Genomic DNA, 10,623 nt, shown 5'->3' on the forward strand with positions numbered 1-10,623 from the left:
GCATGACAGGGACCCCCCTGTGCCTTCTCCCTGCAACACCCCCTGCCACGGGATGTTGCCTGAATCCAACCCAGTCAGCTTCTGAGTAACTTCCTCCCCAGCCCCTTGTTTTACCAATGTGAGGAGTGGCCCAATAAATAAAGCCTTTTTCTCCCCCTAGTGGCCGGAGTGTGAAGTGTAATGTGTTCTGGTGATACCTGGTCAGGAGAACTCCTTAGTGCCATCAGACGTACCGCCACTCCCCTTAGCGGCAGAGTGCTATACTGCAACGACCAGGTCTCTGGGGCACTGCACTATCCCCCCGGTTAAATCCAGTACTCCTGGACTGGGAAGAAGAACAACAATATAATACAGCAAAAGACATACAAAATTTTTGAAATGCTTAGAACAAGTAAATAGAAAAGGTGCTTCCCTTTATGGGAGGTAAGGACACTTGAACGTTACAAACAAAAAACAGGATTAAATATTTTTAAATAACATTTTGACTATAAATAACTCTCAGTACCCAGCCGGGTATTCTACTAGGTGCAAACTCTGATTTAACTTTTCCTTTAAGGGCGTATAAGCTGAACCCACTAAAGGCCTACTATAACATACTATAACAACAATTCAACTTTCTTTCCGTTCCAACTTCACCAATGCAGGACCGCCTAGCTCCTTGGCTGGGCCTACTGTCATTGTGCCGACCATCTTTTTACATCTCTCAGGAGGACTCTCTCTCTAACCCCTACGGGTTCACTTCAAGCTTTCCTGTCCTCAGTCTCTGTCAACATTATCAAACTTTCTAAATTTTTAACATTATTAACGTTTCAACTTTTATTAAGGCAATCATGTAAACATTCCCTTTAAGAGGGACCCAAGTCTCTAGTAAGTAGTGCAGATTCTCTCTCTGTCTGCAAGTCCACTGAAAGCAAGACCTTCTGCATCATGTCCAGCAGCATTATCTTCGCAAAGTCTTCTTTCGCTTGTAAAACCAGTAGGGAGCACCTTTAAGAAGGGGCAAACTATATACAAAACAGTTCTGAATCATTCACCGTCCATGATCCAGCAGTCTTTGAAACAATGATGAACTTTGTGCAAAAGTAGAAAAAGAAATAGAAAACAATAGGGATCCTGGGTAAACAAAGGGACCCCTTTAAGAAATAACCCTGGTCGGGTTTAAAGTAGCAGCAACAGCAGGCAACAGTTAACTATATACATATTCGGATCTCCAAGGTTTATTTCGACTCTGGTGGCCTCTGCCAGGGCCTAACCGGGCAGGCAGACCTCGGGGGTCTGGGAAGCCTCAAATCACGGCCTATTTCTGGCAGTGCGAGAGTCCAGTGAGCGATCCGAGGCACAGCAGCAGCGGCTGCCGCTGCTTCAGCCCGTTCCTCCTTAAAGGACTTGGCAGCAACCAGGACGGAGGTACAGCACTGGATATCCCAAGCCCACCAACCGTGGCCCTTCTGGTATCTGCGGCAGCTTACCACATCTCCCGGCAGCAGGACGTGACCCTTACTGTCGCCCCGCAGGCCAGCCTCCACCACCTCCCGGGTGATATGAACCCTGGTTGTCGATCCGATTTCCTGGACAAAGCCTCTTCCTCCCTGGGGCTGGTAAACGATCACCACTCCCCATTTCAGCAACGACCCATCCAGCAGCTCACCGCGGGCCTCCCGTTCCACGTCCCTGGCATGCTCAGCTATGAGGTGCTTCCGATAATCCCCCCAGGGGAAGGAGCCCATGTCCCACTCACGCGTTTCCGGGTTGAATTATGCGGACTACGGAGCTCCGGAGCCATCTTTCTCCGCAAGCCTCCTCGGCTCTCCAGCTCCACTCGGTCTGAGTCATAGTTTCGTTTCTTCAGTCTCCGCCCGCCATAGAAGATGAGAAGGCAGACCTCAGCCGCTGACTGACCCGCCATCAGGATACAGCAATACTTAGATTTGGCGGCCATTATCTTTCGCGCTCTCCATCTCACTTACGCCCACTTCCACGCCCTTCTTCTTCTCCTGCGTTCCTCGTGGCGCTGCAATGGCGGCGGTTTTGTCGGGAATCTAGCGGCAATAGCAGTACACAGTCTTTGCAATAAATCACAGTCCAACATGTTTCAATCACAGTTCCAAGGCACACATGACCTGCTTCTCAGGCTTAAGTACAATCCTGTTCGTGATGCCAAGTTGGATCGCCCCCAGACACAGGGCCATGAGTTCTCGGTACCGGGCCTCTCTGGTTCAGTGCTGAGGCTGTCACAGTGGCTAGACCCGGTCCGCGACCCTGCTAAGGGGCGTCCAATAAAGGTGGCATAGTCTGTCAGGGGTTTGTGACGCCACCTGTGGTGTTCGGTCAGGGTGACCGACGCTGCTGTGGGGTCCGCTGGGGTGATGGAATGGCAGCTGGATGGTATAACTTCCCTCAGGTGAAGTATGTCCCCAGGGCTTCCCAGTAAGGTGGATGGTGATGGTGTGAAGTGCAGGCAATAACGAGGACACAGGGTTGCAGTCTCTTTACCTCTTTACTGAAGGCTTCAGGATCCTCAATCCAAAGTACGTTTAACAGGGCTCTCTGAGACCAGCCGGTCCGATGGGCACATCCAGAGTTTCCTTCGCAGATGGAAATCGTTGCCTACCACTGGCGCCTGTGTGTTGTAGTCCTACCCTGCTGAGCATTCGGAATAGTCCTCACAACTGCTGCTCTCGTTCGTTCGTTCTCTACAGCTCTCTCGTTCTTTGGTTCCAGATGTTACTAGTTTCTAACGTCCCCCAGGTATGTTATGGCTAGGACGCCACCCGTATGACAGGAAGGCTCAGAGCTCTTCTGGGACCCTAGAGATGCCCCTCTCCACGCGTTGCCACATATGTCTTCGTAGGTGTAGTAAGGTAGACAGCCAACCTATAATTAACTGTCCGGCGGAGTTTGAAGTAAGGCCTGAAGTCAGTTACTCCTGCGGTCTTCCGGCCACCGACTACGTGCCTCAGTAAGATGTTGCCTCTGTCTCTCGGCACGACTCCTACTGGCTCTCCTTTGTGCTTGATCTCGTTTACACTGTTCCACAATATCCTTCCCTACGTGTCTCTCTCCTGGATACCGCCGCAGGGTGTGCAGGCGCGGTTCCGTTACGTTCTGTTCTGTTCGCTAGGCACCTGCCAGGTTCCCACGCCTGACAGGGACCTGTTGTGAATTCTGTTGTCGAGCTCCCTCCTGTGGTCGTGAATGGTACTTCGGTGAGTTCTGTCCGTGGGTTCCCTCTGGTGGCTGTGAGTGGAGCTGCTGCTTCTGAGGTTCCTTACACAGGTGACGGGGTTTATCTTTTGGTTTGCTGCTCTATTTAACTGCACTTAGATCGTTACTCTATGCCAGCTGTCAATGTTTCTGCATTGGTTCAGTTCGCTCTTGGATCTTTCTGGTGACCTGTCTCCTCCAGCAAAAGCTAAGTTCCTGATAGTAACTAATTTGTTCATTGTTTTCTTGTCCAGCTGGATATCATGAGTTTGTCTTGCTAGCTGGAAGCTTTGGGATGCAGAGTGGCAGCTCCGCACCGTTAGTCGGTGCGGAGGTCTTTTTGCACACTCTGCGTGGTCTTTTGTAGTTTTTTGTGCTGATCGCAAAGCTACCTTTCCTATCCTCTGTCTATTTAGTTAGTCTGGCCTCCCTTTGCTGAAACCTGTTTCATTTCTGCGTTTGTGACTTTCATCTTTACTCACAGTCAATATATGTGGGGGGCTGCCTTTTCCTTTGGGGAATTTCTCTGAGGCAAGGTAGGCTTTATTTTCTATCTCTAGGGCTAGCTAGTTCTTAGGCTGTGACGAGGCGCCTAGGGAGCGTCAGGAGCGCTCCACGGCTATTTCTAGTGTGTGTGATAGGATTAGGGATTGCGGTCAGCAGAGTTCTCACATCCCAGAGCTTGTCCTGCATGAGTTTTAACTATCAGGTCATTCCGGGTGCTCATAACCACCAGGTCATAACAGTACAGCTGGCCCAAAGTATTAATGCATCTCAATAGAGGGATAAGAGAAGTTCTGAGACCACTTTTTTTTCTTTGCACTGTGTTTTGTCTTTCTTTTCCCCTAAACCTTTGGGTGGTTCAGGACACAGGTGTAGAGATGGACATTCAAGGTCTGTCCTCTTGTGTGGATCATCTCACTGCAAGGGTACAAAACATTCAAGATTTTGTGGTTCAGAATCCGATGTTAGAGCCTAGAATTCCTACTCCTGATTTATTTTCTTGGAATAGATCTAAGTTTCTGAATTTCAAAAATAATTTAAACTGTTTCTAGCTATGAAACCCCGCTCCTCTGGTGACCCCGCTCAACAAGTAAAAATCATTATTTCTTTGTTGCGTGGTGACCCTCAAGACTGGGCATTTTCCCTTGCGCCAGGAGATCCTGCATTGCATGATGTTGATGCGTTTTTTCTGGCACTTGGATTGCTTTATGATGAACCAAATTCCGTGGATCAGGCAGAGAAAGTCTTGCTGGCATTGTGTCAGGGTCAGGATGAAGTGGAGGTGTACTGTCAGAAGTTTAGAAAGTGGTCTGTGCTCACTCAGTGGAATGAATGTGCCCTGGCGGCAATTTTCAGAAAGGGTCTTTAAGGATGTCATAGTGGGATTTCCCACGCCTGCGGGTCTGAATGAGTCTATGTCCTTGGCCATTCAGATCGATCGGCGCTTGCGTGAGCGCAAAGCTGTGCACCATTTGGCGGTGTTCTCTGAGAATAGGCCTGAGCCTATGCAGTGTGATAGGACCAGGGCTGAACGGCAAGAACACAGACGTCGGAATGGACTGTCTAAATTTCTTTTGTCCGTTACTCTGATTTGCTCTCTGTCGTCCTATTCTGTTATGGCATTTGTAGATTCAGGCGCTGCCCTGAATTTGATGGACTTGGAGTTTGCCAGGCGCTGTGGTTTTTCCTTGGAGCCCTTGCAGTTTCCTATTCCATTGAGAGGAATTGATGCTACACCTTTGGCCAAGAATAAACCTCAATACTGAACTCAATTGACCATGTGCATGGCTCCTGCACATCAGGAGGATATTCGCTTTTTGGTGTTGCATAATCTGCATGATGTGGTCGTTTTGGGGTTGCCATGGCTACAGGTCCATAATCCAGTATTGGATTGGAAATCTATGTCTGTGTCCGGCTGGGGTTATCAAGGGGTACATGGTGATGTTCCATTGTTGTCAATTTCGCCTTCCACTCCTTCTGAAGTCCCTGAGTTTTTATCAGATTACCGGGATGTATTTGAGGAGCCCAAATCCGGTGCCCTACCTCCTCATAGGGATTGCGATTGTGCTATTAATTTGATTCCCGGTAGTAAGTTTCCTAAGGGCCGACTGTTTAATTTATCTGTGCCAGAGCACGCTGCCATGCGGAGTTATATAAAGGAATCCTTGGAGAAGGGTCATATTCGCCCGTCGTCGTCACCATTGGGACCAGGGTTCTTTTTTGTGGCCAAGAAGGATGGCTCTTTAAGACCTTGTATTGATTACCGCCTTCTTAATAAGATCACAGTCAAATTTCAGTATCCTTTGCCACTGATGTCTGATCTGTTTGCTCGGATTAAGGGGGCTAGTTGGTTCACCAAGATAGATCTTCGAGGGGCGTATAATCTTGTGCGAATTAAACAAGGCGATGAATGGAAAACAGCATTTAATATGCCCAAGGGCCATTTTGAGTACCTGGTTATGCCATTCGGGCTTTCTAATGCTCCATCTGTGTTTCAGTCCTTTATGCATGACATCTTCCGAGAGTACCTGGATAGATTCATGATTGTATATTTGGATGACATCTTGGTCTTTTCGGATGATTGGGAGTCTCATGTGAAGCAGGTCAGAATGGTGTTCCAGGTTCTTCGTGCGAATTCCTTGTTTGTGAAGGGGTCTAAGTGTCTCTTTGGAGTTCAGAAGATTTCGTTTTTGGGTTTCATTTTTTCCCCTTCTACTATCGAGATGGACCCTGTTAAGGTCCAGGCCATTTATGATTGGACTCAGCCGACATCTGTGAAGAGCCTACAGAAGTTCCTGAGCTTTGCTAATTTTTACCGTCGCTTCATCGCTAATTTTTCTAGTGTTGCTAAACCGTTGACTGATTTGACCAAGAAAGGTGCTGATGTGGTCAATTGGTCCTCTGTGGCTGTAGAGGCTTTTCAGGAGTTGAAGCGTCGTTTTTCTTCTGCCCCTGTGCTGTGCCAGCCAGATGTTTCGCTCCCATTTCAGGTCGAGGTTGATGCTTCTGAGATTGGAGCAGGGGCTGTTTTGTCGCAAAGAAGTTCTGATGGCTCGGTGATGAAACCTTGTGCCTTCTTTTCTAGAAAATTCTCGCCTGCTGAGCGCAATTATGATGTTGGCAATCGAGAGTTGTTGGCCATGAAGTGGGCATTCGAGGAGTGGCGACATTGGCTTGAAGGAGCTAAACATCGCGTGGTGGTCTTGACGGATCACAAGAATTTGAAGAGGAAAAGGAGCAGCATCCATACCAGGTGAATAGTATCCAAAACGGTCTTTATTCAGCCATAAGAAAAAATACAACGTTTCGGCCGGGTTGGCCTTTGTCAAGTATACAAAACATCCACAGTGGCCATCTTAAATAGTGTGGAGCCTATACATGAACCAATCACTATCAAGGGGCGGCCTTTATTAAATCCCATTAAAATCGCATAATATACATGCATATTGTGTGTCACATTAAAAAATCAGATGATTGGCAACCAATCACCATCACATTACATAAACATTTATAGTAATACTAAAGAAAACACACAGGGAACATAGTATCTGATCGATCGTCCAATCCTGGCTATAGCTGTTCCGTTGTCATAGCGATAATTCACCCAATCCCAAGGGCTTATGTATGTCCGCATATCGATAGTCCAATCACCGTCTGTTAAACAAAAGGGGCACAGATGCTGCTCACAAGCAATCACCACCTATCCATGTAGATATGTCCGTCCACCCTAGAACGCTGGCGCACGCGCACAGCGCACACCAAGGTGGCGGTCATGTGACCATCACCTGGTGTGACACACAGCGCCAGCGCCCAGCGTCGCAGGTAGAACGTCATCACTCAAACCATCAGGCAGAGAGCGCAACCACATGACCGGCAAGGCGGAGCTATGACGCATCAGCGCTAGCACCCCCCGCACGCCCACATGTCGCACCACGTCAGCACTGATAGGGATGGTATGTTTAGCCAAATCCATGGCAACCGCCCTATACTTACATAGGATGCCCTGATCGTAAGGTGATTTGGCAGACAAGGATCAGAGGGAGGAAGAGCTGAAAAAAAGCCAAGTATAGGACAAAGGGAAAATTCCCAATACCCTCCGTATGTTCCTTGGGTATCAAATCCCAAATACACTATATAAACCAAAACAAAAAAGAAAAGAACAAACATTTAAAAACATGCAAGGCTACGTTCACATTTGCGGTTTGCGCCGCAGCGGCGTCGCCGCAACACAACGCACGCGTCGTGCGGCCCTATCTTTAACATTGGGGCCGCATAGACATGCGTTTATCATGCGTTGTGTTGCGTTTTGCAACGCATGCGTTGTTTGGCCACACCTGGCAGGGCGCGGCAACCGCAACATGTTGCATTTTTTCGGCGGCGCCTACTTTTTAAAAAACGCATGCGTCATGTTTGCGTCGTGTTTGCGTTGTCAATGCGCCTAATTCCCCATTGAAGTGTATTGACAACGCATAGGACGCAAGCACTTGCGTTGTCGTGCGCTGTACGACGCATGCGTTTTAATTTAAAAATCAAGGAAAAGTGTCTAGACGGTGTCTAGACACTGACAAAAGGTCACTATATATATAAAGAAAAGGGGTTGGCATTGTCTTTCACTAGGCTATTCAACAGAGAAGACACTATTCACCAGAGAAGACACAGAGAGGAGCAATCTGCTTTCAAAACCTGTAAGTATATATATTTCTCATTGCATTTTATTCTGTGTTTTATTTCTTGATTTTTAATGTATTTTTGTGCAATTTTTGGTCTGTGCTATTGTACGGTTATGCCACTGTGTGTTATTATTGAAAATGTATCTGGTTTAATGTATTTCTGATGTTATACGATGGCTTTTCTTGTCTCCGGCCTTGCTGGTTTTTAGATTTGTTGTAATTGGATTTTGTGTTTTTCTGGTGTCATGCGGTTCTTCAAAATGATTTTTTATTGTTTAATTTCTGGTGAATGTCTTGTTATTATTCTGGTTTCTATTTTTTGTGGTAACCGTATGGCGTTTTCTTGGCTCATTTATTGTCTTCGGTGTCTTTTCTTGGTGGTGGTGGGGTTATGATTGGGTTGTTCCGTGCGGAAATATGCCTTTTTTTCCCCATTGTATTGTTATGGTTTTTTTTTTTTGTTTAATGTATCTGATATTTCCAGCGTTTGTAACCATATGGCATATATGTCCTTCCTTGACTGTTTGCATTGTAAAGTTTTTGTTATGGATGCTAATTTTTTGGGGGGGCTGGTGATTTTTTTTTTTTCATGTTTTTTTTTCGCTTTGACTATGGTTGATGTTGTATATTGGGTTGCTGTGGATTTTAACAGCGGCTGTACCATAATGTTTATTGCTTTATATCAAATGGTTTTTATATCTGTTTCTGATGTATGATGTGGTACAAGATGGTGTTGTTTTGGATAATGTCTTGTTGTAATTGTAAAGTATGGCGTTCTACTTCTTGTGCCATATTTTTTTTTTTTTTTTTTTAAAAAGAAAGATATGTGTCATTTTATTCACAAAATTGTACCTAGTGGTGTCTTGTAGCTGAATGTTTTTTGGTCTATTCTGGATGACACTTTTTGCTTCTGCATTGTGTTGTATCTGCTATTGTATTCAATTGCGATGTATGGCGTTGTGGTATGGCTTGTTGAGTTTGCATTGTCCTATGAGTGAACATTCCATTGTGGTAGTAATGATTTTTTTGTTAAATTTTTTGCTATGCTATTGTATGTGGTAGTGTTTGCTTTTGAATAATTTTTTTTTTTCTTTTTCTCCTTACAGAATAACTTGAAACAATGGCGTCAGATTCACCAGCTAGCCAATCGGCACAGGGGAGTGCGTTGAGTAATTACGTCCAGTTGCTTACTATTCGGTGTCATTTGTAGCCTTGGCACTAATTTTAAAACAATTTGTACAGGCTTCTTCAAGTGAGGAGGAAGGGACCCAGCAGGAGCAGGGAGATCGGGGCCAAGGTGTGGCGTCAAGCGGGCAAGTAAGTATTATTTTTTTGTTTTTTTTGGTTATTATTTCTTTACTAATCCAGCTGTGAGGAAGGATGGCTATTCTTTCACTTGTGATGTTGACATTAGGGCAGCAAGTAATGGGGGAAGGAGACATTTTAGGTGAACTCCCAGCACAAGAACAAACAAGTGGCATATACTTCAAATACAGGACAGGGCAAAAGTACATATCATGACAGGTGCAGGTGGTTGTTGTGAATATTTTCAAATATTTAACCTTACTGTTTTCCTATTATTCTAGGTTTCACAACGGGAACACGAGAGTATTGATGTTGACCTGCTAATTACCAGCATCCAGGAGCGTGGCCCGTTGTGGGACAGCCGTGACCCCCGGCACGCAGACCAGGTGGTGTTGAGGCGGATGTGGGTTGAGGTGGCAAAAGCGCTGTGGGATGGCTTTGACAGCGCTTCAGCCAAGGAGAAAGGCAACTTTGGTGAGTATTGCTGATACGCCGCTATCATCAGGCCAGGATAAAACAACCGTGTGTGATGTGAGCAACGCCTTTAACTTTGCATCACAAACGGTTGTGTTATCATTTTTAAATGCAAAATATTTAACCATTTTTGTTGTTTTCATTCACAGTCAAAAAGTTGAAGACCAGATGGCGATCCATGAAGGACCGTTTCAGTAAGGTCCTCCGTGCTGAGGAGAAGCAAGCTTGCAGTGGTGCTGCTGCGGCCAGGTCTGTGCCCTACAAATACAGCAGGGCGTTACAGTTCCTGAGACCGGTCTTTGACCGCCGAAAGTAAGTATTTCTGGTACAGCACAATATGCATTTTACACATACCATATTGCCCAGCCACATAGCATAAAGCACAGCCACATCATACATTGCCCAGCCACGTACATTGCGCATCCACATAGTATATTGCCAGGCCACTATATCGCAGCCACATAGTACATGTTCTAGCCACGTATCCACATAGTAGATTTTACAGGCACACAGTGTATTGGCCATCCACGCAGTCAGCATAGCATATTGGGCATCCACGTAACTTTTGGGATGGTATATTGCTAGTGTTGAGCGATAACTTCCGATACTTGAAAGTATCGTATAGTATCGCCCGATACCCGAAAAGTATCGGATATCGCCGATACCGATACCCAATAGCAATAATTGGACACCAAGTATCTGAAGCTATCCTGTATGGTTCCCAGGGTCTGAAGGAGAGGAAACTCTCTGTTAGGACTGGCGGAACGCACCAAGAGAGATGATATAGATGCGTTCGCAGTCCGGGGTCCACCGTGCAGGTGAAACCTGCTGCTAGGAAATGACAGACAATATGGCGGTATTCAAAAGTATACACGCGTGGGTTAAACCTCACCCAGCGTGAAGAAAGCGATCCTGTTGCGTCACAGGACCGCGGTACCGCACATAGAGCGCGAGCAAGTGGTCAGCG

General features: G+C 46.3%; 1 long non-coding RNA gene across 1 annotated transcript; it reads left to right on the forward strand.

Moving 5' to 3' along the window:
- The first annotated feature begins 8,880 nt into the window (after positions 1–8,880).
- Positions 8,881–9,921, forward strand: LOC138680892 (uncharacterized). The gene is made up of 3 exons (XR_011321825.1): positions 8,881–9,194; positions 9,464–9,656; positions 9,806–9,921. It is a non-coding gene; the product is annotated as an uncharacterized lncRNA (long non-coding RNA).
- The last annotated feature ends 702 nt before the right edge of the window (positions 9,922–10,623 follow it).

This window comes from Ranitomeya imitator, chromosome 5 (assembly GCF_032444005.1).
Source record: "Ranitomeya imitator isolate aRanImi1 chromosome 5, aRanImi1.pri, whole genome shotgun sequence".
NCBI classification, from domain to species: Eukaryota; Metazoa; Chordata; class Amphibia; order Anura; family Dendrobatidae; genus Ranitomeya; species Ranitomeya imitator.